Below are 15943 nucleotides of genomic sequence, written 5' to 3'. Positions count from 1 at the left end.
GTTATGAGGAATGCCGAAATTAGCATGGTGATGTTTTGGCGAACGACGAAGGGTTGTTACTGAATGACGAAGCATTTATCCAAATCGTCAAAGGTTTTACCGGAATTCAATCAGTTATGGCGAATAGCGAATGTTTTACCAACTGACGATCTGTGGAGTGGGATCAGCATTCCGTTTTGCCCATATGCTGAAGGTTTTGCCGGAATGCCTCTCACTGGCGCCACCTATGTGCTGATCGGACGAATGGGTTTTGCTGATAGGCCATCGAACAACGCAAAAAGGTGTAGTACTACTACTGTTATCTGTCTGTAGGTGTATGAATGGGAAAATGCTGAGTTCAACCAAGTTATGCTGATGATCTCAAGCTTTACCACCGCATCAGCAGTCCCGCCGATGTCCTTTCCCTGCAGGCTGACCTTGACCGCCTCCACCTCTGGTCGAACACGTGGAGACTTCGTCTTAACCCATCTAAGTGTAAATTCATTTCTTTTACCCTTCGTACGTCACCTGTTGACGCTGTGTACAACTTGGATGGCCATTCGCTTGAAAGGTGTAGTCAGATCCGTGATCTAGGCGTAATATTAGACTCCAAGCTCACGTTTTGTCATCATGTCGATTACACCATGTCAAAGGCTAATCGGATGCTTGGGCTTCTCATGAGGAGCATGCAGATGCCGGACTGTCCTCGTGCGGCACGCTTCGAGTACAAAGCGATGTTGAGCGTTTTTAACGCGCATGTCAGGTCCGTCCTCCAGTACGGTAGCGTGGTTTGGAGTGGGGCCGCCGTAACCCATCTTGCACGATTGGAACGGCTACAGCACCGCTTCCTTATGTGGCTAGCGGCGAAGACCCAGAGACGCTGTCCCTCTCTAGACTATCGTGCCTTACTGCAGCATTTTAACACTGATTCCATTAAAGCTCGCCTCGTTCATGCCGATATCATGTTATTGTACAGTGTGCTTCACCATCGTATTGACAGTGCTCACCTGGTCTCCATGTTTGGTTTGAGTGTACCGGGGAGGCGCAACCGTCGCACCGGCCTTTTTCACATTCCATTCGGGAGAGTGAGCACTGTTAAGAACAACTTGACCGCGCGCCCCTCTTGTGTGCAACGAATTCCTGACGCATAGTCCCTCCGTAGACTTTTACCACCCGTCTGCATCATTTCGGAGTGAGGCTTTGACGTACGCCCGTACTCTGGGCAGCTACATTGGCTGATTGAATACCTACACCTACTGCATTTTGTCGATTGCCTTTTTAGTTATGTGACTGCATCCGTAAGTGGGCTCTTTGTGCCTGTGGGTGTCTTGGTGATAATAAACTAAAAATAAACTAAGTTGGGGACGACATAAATGGATGTACAAAAATGTCAGACTTTAAAAGAAAATGAAGTGAAAACAGGTTTACCACTTACCGATTACCTACCTATGAAGTTTTGTAAAGGCGCAATGTTTGAAATGAATGGACAATGAAAAGAAGCAATTCTAACCGATTGGAACTTGCCAGATAGTTACTGTTGAAAAGACCTCGCTTATACGATTTTTCCGTTTCTTCGTGACCGCATTGCCACAATGCTGTCTTCTCCCATTTTTTTTTTTTACATCTTAATAGGTAATACATACGACAAAGTATCCTTGCTTCTTCAGCGATTGTCTGTCCCCCCCGGCCCTCCCCCTCCCCTAGACCCGCTGATTATATTTATTTCGACATGAAGAACTCGATGACGATTAGGATGTTTTATCATAGTCCCGTAATCTCCAAGCGCTCTGATGGATCTTCCATCTTCAATTTATTACGTTTTTCGATGGCCGACGATAGGAATAAATCAGCCGAATATGGTGTGTTTCCTGTTGTTCCATTCGCTCCTGCTCCGCACGCACTAGGCTCGTGCCGGCCTCAGGCGCGGGCCGCCCCAGTAGCTCACCAATCACGTGACCTTGACAGGCGGCCTCTTGGAGGTCAGGGGGCGGGGCCTACGCTGAGGGGGAGCGACAGTCGGTCGGCTGTAACCAGATTCAGCCCCCTCGGACTGGCAGACATGTGTCAGGGCCGTGTACGGCAGCCTGAAGTGACAGCAGTCATTTCGGCAGTGTAACACTGTACCTGACAGGACGCGTTGATAAGTTGCTAAGATAGTTTGTCGACGATACGTCGTGGTGGGCTAGACTGCAGGAACGCTTAGAGGAGGGGATGCTCTTTTGTGGATGCTTCTCTTTAAAAGTCCACGGATTAGTCCACTTATCCATTTGATTAGTCAATTTTCTGTACCATTTTATCATGGTGGCCCGGTATGACTGCAGGCTACGTCGATTAGACCATTAAATAACGTTGTTAAAAGAAACTAGAAGTGGTCGCCTACTAATATTCGTATAGGTACTATACCTACTTCAATAAACTTGTTTAAGTACATTTCACTTCACACAAAAAAAATCATTCAATGAGAATGTGTCCCTGCAGAAAAAGATGCGGCGAAGCTCATGTAACAAGTGTTAATTAGATCGAAGGAAACTTTCAAATCCAAGATAGCATCCAGACTTGGGACATGCTCTATTTGTTTTGAAATAAGAAACATTGTAGAATATGTGCCTAAATTTATTTATTCAAGGCGAACTCGAACTATTGATAAGCGAGTTATGACACAAGTTGGAAGGACCAGACTATGCCACTCTAATTAATGACATTTGACGCTTATTACCTCGATAATACAGAAGCATTATGTGGAAGCATCGCCAGGGCTTCTCATGACGAGAGCTCCAGCCCAGCATCATACCTTGCCAATGCCAATGGACCTACGAGCAGACCCAGCCCACGACGAGCACTAATATGAAGTCATTTGCGGGCTTTCCGCACCTCATAGCCGGCTGGGACGTGCTCAATATACTCCGCCCGCGACATCCGGGCGACACCACTGCCACCTACCGTCGGCAGCGCCAACTCGGAGGCAGGCGCTTGTGACCGCCGCGGGCCGTCGCCCCTGTTTCACCGGCCATCAGGGCATCAGTGCCCGTCTCCGGGAGCCGACGACAGCGCACCCCGCACCCCCCACGCCGCGATCAGCCCTCAGATGGCCCGCTGGACGTCCCCGGTCACTCTCCCAGCTCGGATGTGCCCGCCCTGTGAGTGGCCGCGCCGCGCGGTGGGCGGGGCGATGCTCCCCTGTTGCTGGGGAGGCAGCGACGGCACGGGGTCAGCGTTCTGACGTCACACGGCTCTGGAACGGTCTGCGAGTTGTTTCGGCTCCACTGCAGGGGTGATGCGACGGTTTTATGATGCCCGTGGATGTCAGGTGAATCGGGAATCAGACCGATGACACGCTCAGGGCATGTGATACCAGGGCCGTGGCGGAGGGCAGGCGCCGAGCCACTGTGTGAAGAATCGCCGATGACATGCTGATTCGGAGGTTAATTTGTGGTTGAATTATTTCAGTGACTTGGCTTTTCTCAAAATGGACTTGGGCAAAGTTGGCTCTGTCTTTTTTTGTGGGATACCTTTGGGTGTTGTCCTGTAAACAGTTATATAACATCGCGGTTCAATGATTGAATACACATTGCTGCCCGTTATGCTTGAATGGGTTGTCTTTAGCTTTTCATCTGAGCTTAACGTCCTTTATCTATAATCCAAGCCTTATTGTCCGCAACAGTGAATCCATATCACCGATATAGGTCGATCGTTGATCCAATCAATCAGCAACACAATAGATTAGCAGGGGTAACGGATACTGTCGAGAGCTTCGTCCTTGGTGTATCGACAAGTCTCAATATCTGAGCCCGCGCTTGTTCAATAATCACTCCTCTGTCCGATGCACTTAAATGCCTTTTGGCTATCACTTTAGCTGGGGAGATTGCAGGGCCAATCCACCGTCCTGTCATGCTGCCACTTGACAGACGCCAAGCCGGCTGAGGGCCCAGACAGCTGATCAGTTGTTTGATATCGACGCCTACTAGTCTGTGGGCATTGTGCACTCATAAAGACCATTGTGATCCCTGCACTTATGGTTTGTTGGGAAATTATTGAAATATTGAGGTGCTCGCCTCATCATATGTAGTTACAACAATGATATAGTTTACATAACTTATCGCCGATTTGAACTTTGAATCTTTGACTAGGTACATACACAAAAGCTTCATCATTTCCAATATCATACACGATAACGGCAGAAGTAGGCAATTTCACGTATCACCTTCCTACGCTACGGCCTTTGATTATTATGGATGGATACAATCAAGAGGATAGGATATTTTTTGCTTTATACCTTCAGAAAATAAGCTCTTTCGATATGGGGGTTTATCTGAACGTTTTTCTATAGTTTTTCACATCTGGTTTTTATTCATTTATTTAATTTCATTACTCATTCGTCGGATTTCAGCAAGGTTCTGCGTACAAGCCAGTTGCATGTTGCATAAATTGCCAGTTTTTCCTGAGACAGTCATGCTTTATTCGTATGCACACTGTACCGTTCACTGGTGTTCATATTATTACATTACACTATAACCGGTGAAATTCTTTAGGTAGGTATATAGAAAATATTTTGTATATATAATGCATAAATAGTAAATTATATTTGTTCCCTGACAAATTTGTCATGCAATATAAATAATACCTAAACGTGTATTGAGGTCATTAACCAAAGGATTTTTACTTTTACGAACGCTTATTGACCAGTAAAAATTAGTGATGTCGATTGCGGAAAATCATGATACCGATACCAAACCAAATACCAACAATACCTACCCAAGCAAAATACCGAAACCGGACCGACTTGGGAATACGAGGAACTTTCCAACTTCCTACCAAATTCTCAGCCTCTTTTACATTACTGAGGATTCATAATACCAACAAAATACCAAATGCATTTGCCTGGAAATACCAAATACCAAGTTGGTATAGGTTTGGTATCGGTATATACTAAAAAGTTGGTATCCGATTGACGCGTCTAGCAAACTGCATGATTCATTGTATTTGGATTTCAGTAAATGCAAATACCTATGTACATACAGTGAATAATGATCTGAAATGCATATTCAGTGCGCGATAATGCATTTCTGCCCAAGTCCCAGAAAAGGGGATATTACAATTTGATCCCTCACATTCCGAGCAGGCGCCTGCATGTCATGACGTGATGATAGATACTGTAGAGCCTACGAGGGCAGCAGAATGTCTGATGGGCGAGAGTTGTCCGGGTTCTCAGTGCCCCACCCTACCCCCTCCCTCCCCTCCCTCCGGTCGTCTGTGCTCGGTAGACTTTGGCCCGTCTCGAGGGTACCCCGAGTGTTTGGCTGGGTGTGGGTCACCTCAAATACCTGCTCAAGTGACGGCAGCGACAAGCTGCATCAGCTTTTTGTGCCGCTCCTTCACACTCGAACAGAAAAGATAGCGACGGAAAATGGTGAAAAGGATTAAAACGACATTGCATGGGCGTACATTAGTTAATAGTTATGCGAAAAATGAAGATGCTGATGCATGGAAGATTCATGGGTCTGCTTCGTTATTTCGATATTGTCACAGGGAAAAGAAACGTTTTTGTCTCGTGCTTTATACCCATAAGCGTAGGAACCATGGGTGCAAGGGTGCAGCTGCACCCACAATATTTATCCAATGGGTGCAAGCAATGTATTCTGCACCCACAATAATCTGAACCAAAAACCCCTTTTTCATTAACACTACTTCCCATGCAGCACGGCAAATTCAGGATATGTTGCCTACTATCCATCTTTCGAAGCATTTGCTACTGTGATCAGTGATGGTCTTCAAAACTTACATTTGTGCTGAAAAAAGGGAAATGGAGCATGTGATTGAACACATACCGAACCGATGACCCACTGTCAAAAATTTTAGCCCAATATCTTCGAAAATGGCTAAGTTGGCCGCTTTTACTTTTTGCGGTAGTCAGTATTGACAATACAGGGTGGCGCCGGTGAATAACCACAAATGTCAAACCTGTGTTACGAGGAAACTGTTTTGTGAAGAGCAATAATTTTTTTGCATTCATGTTCCATGCTTTATGTAAATTGTTGTCCATAGCAAAAGGAAACGTTGCAGCTGAAGATAATAACGGAAGAAATGAAAAGGCACGTGGTCATTGTGGCGCTTCACGCCGGCAGCTAGGCATCCGAGGTCGCCAACTTCCTCAAGGTCGACAGAAGCCATGATTATAAAGTCAAGCGGAGCTTGGATGAGTCTGTGGGCGACGTCCCGTCTGTGGCAAAGCGGAAGAAACATCCCCGACGATCTGATGCCGTCAGAGACGACGATTTCATTGCCAAAGTCGAGAACGTCGTCGACGATGACCCGACGTCGACGTCACCGTCGATGGCGGTGACGTCGTGAAGCCCTGGATCGACCGAGTGGCTGAGGAAGGCCCTATGTGTTCCAACAAGACTCTGTAACCGCCCACAAGGCCAGGTTGACGCAGGAGTGGATGAGCGCCAACCTGCACAGCCACATCACGCCCGAGTTCTGGCCGCCAAAATCCCCGGACCTGAACCCGCTCGACTAAAACGTCTGGGGCGTAGTCGAGAGGAACACAAACACCCACACAACAATATTGACTCTCTGAAGTCAGCCATCAAGCAGATGATGGTCAAGATGGACAAAACCATGCTGACCAAGGCCCGCGCCCGGTTCAGGCCGCGCATCGAGGCCGTCATCGACGCGGAGGGGGATTCATCGAGTGAAGTGTGCTCGACAGGTCGCCATCAGTCACCCCAGTTCCAAACTTTCATCCAAAGTACTGACTTTTGCCAAAAAAATTGATGTTTTGTGTGGAGCACATATTGTCTTCATTTATCGGCGCCACCCTGCATTAGCCCTCGAATGTGTCCAGCGTTTTCCAGCTTCTAATGTGTAGGGGGAGGGGGAGGGGGGTCGGTCGGACCCCCTGCCGTTCGGCCCCTGATCGAGCTAGAGCTTCGCGGAAAAAAACGAGGGTGTTGCCCGTGACGAGAGGAAGCCGATGATACCCAATTTTAAGGTCCTACTTCATTGGTTGACCTTCCAGGTCAGGTCAATATTCCAAAAGTCGGGAAAATCGGGACCTGCTAGAACTGCGTAAAGTGAAGCTGTTATCGGGTTTTTCGGGGTGCTGATCACAAATATCTGATGTTAGTTTTGATCACAGATGATTTCTTCATGCATTTAGGCCAGATCGGGTCAGGTCAGGTCAGGTCAACCATTAGGCGTCCTACCGGCTATCCATAGTACCTAGGTGTCAACTACCACTGACGGCGTCGTAGCATGTCACGAAAGCACTAAAACTACTTCGTAAACGTTCAAATGGATGCTAAATTCGAAATCAGCCCTATAAACTACCCTAGAAACATGTAAAACTCGAAAAAGTGAACCGTGGTCATCAAAGGTCAATGACCTGACCTGACCTTCAGGTTATCTTCACACCCACCGTGATGCATGGGAAGAACATCATTTCACATGTTTGGACGTCTTCAATCACAAAAAGACTGGAAACGCGCGGATAATGTGAGCTGACATACGCCAAATCGCGATTCCGGCCGAACATGGTCTCGAGAATCAGGTCACAGGTCAAAGGTCTTTTGGGTCAGGGTCATGAAATTTTTAGAGTAGGTGTAAAACTGATCAACTCGAGGGTACTAAAAGTTTCGTCGCGATCGGCCGCTTTTTGCGCGAGTTATTTGCGAACAACCAACGGGGGGGGGGTTCATCCGACCCCCCCACACATGCGAGGGTCAATGCTTCCAAATGCACTTATCGGTTGGTACCTTTTCGACATGGTACACCCTCAAAGCTCGTAACGAGCCTTCGCTCGGGTGTCGCCCCCCCCCCCCCCCGCTTCACCGGCCATGGCTGGATTTCTGCACCCATGCACCCACAATGTTCCAGCCGTTCCTACGCCCATGTATACCCGAGTTATGTTGTCTCATACTTTATGCCTGAGTTATGCATTGGTGTTGTGCATTATTCATTGGAAAAATAATTGGCAGGCATGATTTATCCTACACGTCAATTTATAAAACTAAATGATTAGCTTCAAGCGTGTAATTAGGTCCGACACATGGCCAGTGTCACGTATATCTTTTATAAACAGCCGACTGTTAAAGGTAGACTGCCACCTTTTTTCCACAAAACGGTTTTCACTAGAGCTGAGCCACCTATGTCCCAGACTGAAGTCGGTTTTCCGAAATTCGAACCCGTTTGCGAGAAATCGGAGACCAAAGTTCAGTTTGATGCCATTTTTTAGTCCAAGAAAACCGACATCTCTACTTTTTATCGATAACTTTGAAACATGAATTTTCTTATCTTTTGGTAAATATATGTCAAAACTTTGATTGTTTCGAGATCAGAGAAGAATTTTGGAGTGTCAAAATTAAAGTTAAACTTATATATTCAGTAGTTCATTTTTTCCAAAAAAGTGTGGGAAATGGGGTTTAACATGGGCCAGACTACCCATTCCAAATGAGCCATGATTTTTAAATGTTTTACGAACTTAAATGCAAAATAAATTAAACATGGCCAATTTCTTATGAAATCATATATTAGTAAATCATAAAATACCTTACTTTTTCAAATAAAATGTAATAATCTTATGACCTTGAAGTCTAGTGATGTGTAAACATTGTCGCTAGACATTAACCGATTGATAATTGTATGATAATCGACAATTTTTTTTCGCGATTCACGTGATGATACTTTGTCAGGTGAATTCTAAAATTTTGTTTTGTCCAGGGAATAAATCATAGGCCGATCTGAGAAAAGTTTTTGAAGGTGGCAGTCTTCCTTTAAGAAATAGCCGCATTAAAATTATTCTCACGTCTAATTTTTACAGCAGTCCTTTCGTGACTGATGATCTCACCAATCGATGTCGCTATAATGTCTCCGTTCAGAGGCGATGGGCGGTCGATTCCTCACCTCGGTAGGATGGGAATGATATCGAGAGGGGACTGCTCTCCTAGACCCCTTCAGTGGGTGTAAACAGCACTCGGGCGTCTGAGAGCACACATTGCACGTCCTTGAGTGACGAGGGCCTCTGTCCTTCTGATTGGTTAACTTTGATCCGTCTATAATGACGTGTCTGCTGCAGCCGTGCTCTGCGAGAGTAGATATCTGATAACGATTGCTACAAACACATATGAGTTGTGTTGAATGTGTTCCATGCATCAGATGCTGTGAATAAGATGAATGAATTCAATCTGTCCTTCAAAAGGCTTTTAGGAAGAAATCTTAATATTTGCTTGCTTGAGGTTATGCGTTCTTCTTGCGCGCCATCTTAACCAATTTTGTCAATTGTTTTCACGGCTTTCAACTGGGTAATATATAAAAATTGCTATTCTGTATATTTCGGCATATTTTTGATATGCCGACCGCCCATCGCCATTACATTTTGAAATGTAACTCGTTTCTGTTGTAAAAGGTATAGCAAAATATGCCGAAATATACAGAATAGCAATTTTTATATATTACCCAGTTGAAAGCCGTGAAAACATCATTTAATTTACTTTCCTGGGTCAAACAATGACATTAAAAACACACAATTTTGTCAAAAAATACCCACGTCACTCCCGCCATCTATTGGTAACCTCTACAGTCTACACCTCGCTTTGCGGCCCACCATCTATCGGTGACGGTAACCGCCAGGTCCGCCATCCTCGACCGACTCTGCTTGGTTTGTCGTCAGCCGCGCCATGATGCCCTTAGCCAGGCACCCCCATGCACCGCTAGATTCGAGCTCTCTCCACTTGTGGCCTAAGTACATGTTGTACACAGCACATTGAATGCAGTGGGCATGCATTGACGACGGGTATCAGCCTGCATCGATCAGCGAGGACGCGGGAGAGCCGCACGCCTAACGGGCCGGAGCCCAAGGTGTGGCTTTACATGTGTCGCTGTCGTAACGGTTACACGCCGACCGGGATGCGGCTCCCGCACTGTCCACGGCCGAATTAAATCGACGAGACATCGTAAGCGCGTTTGGCGTCCTCGCCGGTTACTCTCAATGGCTGCGGGGTGGTGTAGGGATGGTGTCGGCCGTGTGGACCGTGTCGTGTCAGCGGCGTCCTCCGAGCGGCGCCGACATGGCCGGACCGTCCCGCAGGGGATACTCAACATGGCGGGGGGACACCAACATGGCGGCGCATAAACGGCAGCTCCGAGCCGCTCATATACGGGGTCGAAAGCGGTGCCAGAGCCGGGGCTCGGCATGTTGCGGTCGGATCATTTGACTGCCTGAACGCAGCCTCGGTTGTAAAACTTCGAATGAAAATTGATGCTCAAGTCCGCAAGTGGCAGGCAGCATCGCAACACCTTCGACCTCGTCAAGGACTTTTGACACACACTAGAGACACGATTCCGGCTCAAGTGTGCGTATCCGCTCATTTTGTAACCTTTTCAGGCACTCGGTACGGCCAAATGGCGCAGCTGGTGAATGACCTGTTTGTAATCGTCCCTTCACCGATCAGTACATTGAAGGCCCTTCTATGAGGCTGCGGTAGCGATGAAGAAACGCAATGGATGACTTCCCTAAGACCCACCTCTTGCAATTCAAATGGTACACTGTATGCGTCATCAGTAAGTTCATGACACAATTCTCAACTAATGTCTCTATTTGCGGTACACACTGCGACCGTTTTAATTTTGCGCTGCAGACAGTGACTACAGACGGACAATGCTAGCCCGTTGATGATCCGCCTGTATATCGGCTGTCATCGTGTGGAGACAATGGCCACATGGGTGCGCCACACACCCGTCAATGGGGAGCCGCGCGCTCCAGGATCCCGCGACAACGCCACGTACGCGGCTGATAGACCGTGATTAATGACCTCTTTAGCATGTGATATGACGACATCCTCACTATACACGTTACGCTACGAGCGAATGCGCAGAAAAATATGCAGAATATCATAGTAGATACACATTCGTACGCCGTAACAGATGAGGCCATCGCATACCATAATATTCAGGATATAACTGGTTTGGTTTTGTCATAGCAATTGACTTTCGGATTATCTGCGTTGCATTATAATCAAGATTCAAGTGTTGACCTTAAAGAAGACCTATCTGTTTATGGCCAAGGCCATGCTTAATACTACCCATGTAGGGTACGCTGGCAAAAACTCGTGTCCTTTAAATAAGCATATGTCATCTGTCAGTCACAGCTCGGAAGAATGTCTGGTTCTTAACATAACTGCACAGGATTGCATATACTCAGATAAACGGGGCATAGCTTACATCATGCAGCTGAACTTGAATCGGTAGCATAGCTCGAGTTCGTGGTGGATTCCGCGGTGGCTGCAAACTACCGAGTTTTTATGTTAACACTTATCGACTATGTACTTCCGTACCTTTCACCTTCGAGTTGACGTTGTAAGCTATAGACTCACAGACTCGAATATTGGTTTTAGGTCTAAAGCCGCCATAGTTACAAATAAAGAAAACAGTCTGATCTTTGCACTAAATGTGTTGCACATATCTGTGTGAATCATTCACATACGAGTAATCTGGGAAGTTCTATTAGGGAAGGCAGGAAGCACTAGGAGGATCTATTTTTGCTCGGGCCGGACTGCCCCACGGGAACAGGTCATGTGTCAAGCTGCTGGTTTGTGGGAACAGTTCCGTACCGCACGGCACCCGTGACTCGGCGATGACGAGGAGATCCGCATCAACTGTTCTCACCTTTTACCAAATTTTCAATTTTTATCATTTAGCTATTCAAACATTGCCTTACCTTGAAGTGATCATAAATAGACTGAATCCATACCTCCAAAACTCAGCCGTCTTTTGACGTTAGTGGTCGGCTATTCACAAAACCACCCACGCAATCCTCTGCTCAGTGCTCCATCCCTCTGAAGGTCCCGCGCCGCCGACCGCCGCCGTCAGTTTTGTCGTCTGCCCTGAATTCTGTGATGTCTCGGGAGGCCGGCCTCTGTTCGCCGCTCTCCGGCTCTGTCTCTGGGTTCGCTACAACCAGCTGTCGTGACACTGACCCGGTCCGTCCGTTTTGTGCACTCTGTTTACTGAACAGCGCCGTAAACGTGCCGCGACTTTTTACCGGTGCCTTTCGGCCGCTCCGTGCCGCCTCCCTGGTCAGTGCCGCATCAGTGGCTGACTCTGACTCTCGCAACTCGGTGACTCTGACTCCTTTACTTCGGCGACTCCTCCGCTGACTCGACCCAAAGTGTTTGGAGTGACTCCAGCTGCTGTGGTATTGGAGTTTCACTGGTGCTACCTTGTTTCGTCGGGCGTCCAGCTGAGCATGGTCAAAAAGGTGAGGTGATTTCGCACGGTATAGATTTGCGGCCTAGGTGCTATCGCAATTCGACTTTGTGGCTGTGTGTGTGTAACAAAACAAGCGTGCAAGCGCATTGCATAACTTTTCGATTTGGCAAAAGACCTCACTGAAATAACCAATTTGAAACTTGAGCACATGCTTCTGGAGAAAGTGGAGCGATTCAGCGTCAGACATTTTTGAGAGCCACCCTCTATTTTGTAGGCATTTGTGTTTGTATTCAATAGGTAAACCGTCAACAGGCACTTGACCCACTAAGAACACATTCGTAAAATTAAAAGCAAATCATGTATCATGTTTCGCCGCGGTAGCCTGCTATCGGCCACGGGAGGCCAATGGCCGGCCCGGTGTGGTGGCTGGTGCCACCCGCCGCGCGGATGGCAGTGGAACTGTGCCGACTGTCGGCAGCTGCCTACACAGGGGGCCATCAGCTGTGAGAAACCGTGGACAATATTTAGGCAGGCCTACTGAGCCGAGAATTGTATCTGGGAATGACTGACAGCCAACGATAGATGTAAGAAAGTCGCATCCAAACGGTGATCATCACACTCTCTAATCCCGCTCTCTCTCTCTCTCTCTCTCTCTCTCTCTCTCTCTCTCTCTCTCTCTCTCTCTCTCTCTCTCTCTCTCTCTCTCTCTCTCTCTCTCTCTCTCTCTCTCTCTCTCTCTCTCTCTATCTTTCTCTCTCTCTCTCTCTCACTCACATACACACATACACATTCTCTCTCGCCACTTATAGACCGAGTTCGTATCGTTCTTTGCCCCCGAACAGACAGATTCCCACGCCATCTCCGCGACTGATAGCCTCTCGATGACGCGTGTTTGTCCTGTCGCTGGGACACTCCCCAGTGTCTCACTGTGGCCAACTACGACCATGCCTAGCGCTTGTCTAAACTTGTCTTTATTAACCATATTGGTACATTCCTCAAAATGAATCAACGGGTTGACGATCTGCATCACTTAAATGCAAGCGCTCCTGATTTGAATTGCCTCTGACGTTCGCTGGTGCAATAAGCCATCATGTATGAGGTGATGAGTCAGGCAGGACCTTTGGTACACTTGCGCCAGCAATCTAAAGCAAGGCATTGGCCTTAAATTTTGTGACAAGGATAGCACCAGAGTGACACCCATTCTAATGTTCTAATACGGGATCCGTTCCAAGTCCTTCCTTGCCAATTTCGCATGAGATACCCAGAATAATCTCCAATATTTCCTAACACATAAGTAGCTATGAACACATGCCTATAGGCTATATCTCCAAGAATGATCTATAAACTAGGCTGGGGCAGCGGTTCATTCAACAGCAGTCTGCAGCCCTGCTGTCCTTAATTAGCAACTATTGCGTAACTGATGCGCTGCGTTTTTCTCGCGGCGTTTTATCGGCATTCCGAACTGGTGTTGGGATGAGCTGTCAATTGTGACGCGCGCAGACCGCACTGTTTGGTGGCGGTGGGGATTGCCGAATGTGTGGCGGGTAGTTACGGAACCTGTTCTACCACTGCTGAAAGACGTCCTCCGATTAGCTCGGCACACTCACCCGGCTAATTGGTCATATATCTACCGTAAAGCGGACGGTAACCGCAGACTGGAGATTGTTAGGTCAACTAAACGGTAACCGCAGACTGGAGATTGTTAGGTCAACTGGTGTGATCGTGGAGGGACATCAAACTATGTATGTATAGTTGTACGCTCGGGTCAGGAGGTGCTCGAATTTATCAGGATGATATACATACATGTGTGAAAAGGATTGATGGTTGATAGAAGATATTCATTTCTTTTGCCAATAAAGCAGCGTTAGTACGCACGCCCAAGACAGTCACCGGGAGATAACTTCATCAGTAAAAGAAACTTCGCTCCTCTACCAATCAACACTAGCATTCAAGATATTATTTAAGCTGTTGCGTACTTATTATCAATTTATTTATCCTTGAAGAAAAGAAATCTATAACGTCTTGAGTGCACACCCAAGCCAACTTCTTATCTTTGTCAGTTGTGAATCAACGTCCTCTTTTGAAAGCAGTGTTCTTTGATAAAAGCACTGCAAAGTCATACGATCTACTTGAACTAAAACCTTTATCTCGTTTGGGCCACGCGCAAATGCATGGATATCAAGTGGATGCTGTCGCCTGTCGATAGACAATCAACTATCTCGGTGTGTCAACACATGATGGGGACATTTCAGCCACTTTATGAAGCGGAATGTCTGTGATCATCTAAGATATCATAATAATTGATGATCAATGATCATTCAATACATCTTCAAGAAAAGTATTCGTCACGTCTGTGTTCTCCCTTTCTGTCTGTCTGTCTGTCTGTCTGTCTCTCTCTCTCTCTCTCTCTCTCTCTCTCTCTCTCTCTCTCTCTCTCTCTCTCCCCTCCCCCCTCCCCCCAGGATATCATTTGATTGATGATCGCTCTCCCCAGCGTTGGCAGTGGTAGCCGGAACAGCACATATTCCCAGGATAGCCTCCAGCCTCCGAAACCTCCGGGGACCAGGCTCTCCCGTACCTCGGCCCCTATCGCAAACATTAGGAACGCCAAACCCTCTAAGGCTAGGTCTGGCTGATCAACCGCTACTTCACGTCAAGACGCCAATAAAACCATTCTCTTAACGACCCACATTGCCTTTAAGCTCACTATCTGCCCTGCTCTACTCCCCTTTCGCTACCGCTGACTGTTGCAGAGCTGTAGTCTCCGGCCTATAAATACGGAATCCATTGTCCCGCCTGACGGTCACACAGGTGACAGCGGGCGCGGCGACTGGCAGGTCAGATCAGGGCGCCGGCTCCAAATACAGCAGAGGCAGTGACAGACGACACCGCTCCGACCAGAATCGCGGTGTGATCGGCACTGGCGCCGCGGTGGTTTCAGCCCGATAGCCGGCCGATAAGCCTGCTCTCTGTCCAGATATACGGACTTAACAGACACTTCGCGGGACTCGTGTAAACCGCAGCGTCTTTTGTTTTTGCTAGCCGTCTCGTTACATGCGCGGCTACGCGTGCGTCTGCTCGTCGCTGGTTTTCAATGGGGCTCTTAGCATTGAGACAATAGTGGACTGCTTCAATTTGTATGCACCTTTCTTTCCTCTAGGCTGCATATGCACGATTCAGGCTTCACGGTACCGTGGTGATTTACTGCCTAGGTGTTATCTAATGTGTGAGTGGTAAAGATTGGTATCGATTTAAAGAAGAAAAAATGGCATCAACGAATAAATTGGTGTCTACTTTTGTAATTTTTCACCTATGTCCAGGCGACACCAGTGACTTATCCGGCCATGAGTCATGGCTCTTTTGACGGGTCACCGTTAAAGTGACCGTTGACGAGCAGTGGTTCCGATTTTCAGCGCTGTGGCTGAGTGGTTAACATTCGATAAATATTTAACCACCCACCTACAACACGGCCATTCCCTCACATAACTGAGCGTGTTTGCATCTGCCGCCTCGGCTGTCAGTCCGGTATCATCCCGTCCGTGTAGCTGGTTGTCCGTTCCGGCAATGGAAATCGCTCGACCTTCTGAACACGTGTCCCCTCTCGGATGCTGCTGATTCCCCACCGCCCTGGGTGAGCAGTGAGCACTGCCGGACGTGTAGATCGGTATACGCCTCTCTCCGCTAGGGAGATGTATAATGTATCGCCGGGGTCGCGGCGGCGCCGGTGACCAGATAGGGGACCGTTGCGTAACGCGCTGAT

At 47.6% G+C, this 15943-nt stretch overlaps 1 protein-coding gene across 1 annotated transcript in view; it reads left to right on the top strand.

The window, feature by feature from the left end:
* LOC122382515 (transcription factor EB-like) overlaps positions 1-15943 on the top strand; it is a 127580-nt gene that overhangs the window by 57748 nt on the left and 53889 nt on the right. The gene's annotated exons all lie outside the window — the stretch shown is intronic.

This window comes from Amphibalanus amphitrite, unplaced genomic scaffold (genome assembly GCF_019059575.1).
Source record: "Amphibalanus amphitrite isolate SeventyFive unplaced genomic scaffold, NRLGWU_Aamphi_draft 000141F_arrow, whole genome shotgun sequence".
Lineage (NCBI taxonomy): Eukaryota > Metazoa > Arthropoda > Thecostraca > Balanomorpha > Balanidae > Amphibalanus > Amphibalanus amphitrite.
The sequence above is the reverse complement of the archived record's forward strand: the minus strand, read 5'-3'. Positions and strand labels throughout refer to the sequence as shown.